The following is a 2,366-nucleotide window of genomic DNA, read 5'->3' as shown; positions in this document are numbered from 1 at the left end:
TTTCATAATTTAAATGCTTGGGGAGAGCTTCATGGGCCAACCCAGCTTCAGCTTCAGCTTCGAAAGATGTAAGATGTTGGTGCCCAACATCTACAGAAACGTGCAAGCCCACAAGTTGATTTAGACGGTTAGGCAAATCAAATTAGGGCTTAGTTGGCCCAATAACTTTCCAAATAAATAAATAACATAAATATGTTTATTCAAATTGTTCAAGAAATTATTCATTTTATTAATTTTATTTAAAAAAAAAAGAGTTATTAGAAAGAAAATATTGACCAGGAATTATCACAACAAAATTATGAAATGTGTGAAATACTTAAATGCTTTGGTTAGGCACTCTCGAGATTGTTTGTACATATTGCAGTAAATATGCATATGAAATTTGATAATTGATTTTAACAATGATATCACATTTTAGCACATTATTTTGCACTATTTGTTCAACATGATTGTCTACTTTTTTTTTTTTTTTGATAACCCGGGAACTCCTTCTATCATCGTGCCACTTTGAACACTATGGTACAGCACTAAATCAGGAGGTGAAAATCGCCCACTCATTGACACACTCCTGATAATTCACCGAGACAAACTCTGAAGGGGGAATCGAACCTGTGACCTTGGGGTCACCAAAGTCACAAGTCGCCCTTATCACTTGAGCTAACTTCACTGGGCATAATGGTCTATTATTAATAAATTCGGATGAAAAAAGGTGGTATTAATATAAATTGTATGTAGTGCATAGAATTTGCAAGATGTTATAAGGGACTTATAGACTATAGACTATGTAAATTTGTTCGGTATAGGACAATTTAAATTGTGAAATTAATTTATGAAAAAAAAAAATAGTCATACACTATATTAATGTCAAATGAGAATTTTAAATGTAATTTTCAAGTGAAAATTAATTGTGCATATTTTTGAACAGATATAATATATCAATAACAATATGTACAAATATATTATTTTTATGAAAGATCACTTCTGTAACTTAAGAATATTGATGTAGAAAATGTTTTTGACATTATTTGTAATAATTAAATCAAATATAAATGTACACATGCCATGCAAAAAATTGTATTAATGATGGGCTAGTTTAGATCAAGGGTTTTGCTTGGAGAAAGGTTAGAAAAGGAAAATTGAAAAATAAATAAATCATTTTTTACTATATTTTCTCAAAATTGTTCCCAATTGGTTCAGAAATGGTTAGGCCCATTAGAAAACCATCCCCTTTCGCAGTCTCCTTGCTTTTTATAGTGGGGCCTTGTCCATTATCATCGTCTCAACACCATCCTTCCAATTTTGATGGAAGAATTAAGATTTGGCATTTCAAGGCTTTAATGAAAAGAAAAACACCTTGCTGATTTCTCTAAGTTAGGTTATTAAACACACTTAAGTGGTGTTTGGTAGCATAGTTTTTTAATCTTTAATTTGGATTTGTATGAATTTATAACAAATTTAATATAATTTAATATTAAATTTTGTCTAAATCCACTCAAATCCAAATCAAATATTTAAAATTTATGCTCTCAATCATTGGGTTTGAAAAGTTGTAAGAAATTAATATATAGTTTGTAACTATTTCCCAGTAATTTCTGAATCGAAAAAATGTTCAATTTATTAAGTGTTGATAGTAAATATTATACTATATGAATTTTCAGAAGTCATAATTTTATACTATATTATTTAATTTTTCTCAAATTTCATCCTTCCACTTGTCTATGCTGACAGAGCTAGTCCCCTCCTCCTCGGCAATGTTTCACTCTCTCTCAAATCTGCTCTTTCCTAAAGAAAATATATCCTAGATTTATTATTAGAAGTTGGATTACTAGATTGTAAGCCTGCAGATACATGAATAATAAAAAATCACAAGCTTGGAGAATGCCTAGACCAAGTGCCAACAGACAAAAGAAGGTACCAGAGATTGGTTGGGAAACTTATTTATCTCTCCCATACACGGCCTAACATCACCTATGTAGTGAGTGTAGTAAGCCAATTCATGCATTATCCAAGTGAAGATCATATGAATGCGGTAATTCGTATTCTCCAAAACCTAAAGTCCTCCCCTGGAAAAGGACTCATGTTCTCAAGAAACAACCCCTTGAGGGTTGAAGGTTATATAAATGTTGACTGGGTAGGGAATATTTCAGATAGAAAATCCACCTCACGCTATTTCACGTTTGTTGGAGAGAACTTGGTTACGTGGAGAAGTAAAAGGCAACAGGTGGTAGTATTATCAAGTGTCGAAGCCAAGTTTCATGGGATGACTAAAGTTTTGTGTGAGCTTCTCTAGCTTCGAAGACTATTAATCGAAATTGTTCGACTTTGCCCCAAGCTACGAGATTGACTTATTCTGTGATAACATGACT

The sequence above is a fragment of the Malania oleifera genome, chromosome 1 (assembly GCF_029873635.1).
Source record: "Malania oleifera isolate guangnan ecotype guangnan chromosome 1, ASM2987363v1, whole genome shotgun sequence".
NCBI lineage: Eukaryota > Viridiplantae > Streptophyta > Magnoliopsida > Santalales > Ximeniaceae > Malania > Malania oleifera.
Note: the sequence above shows the minus strand (reverse complement) of the source record.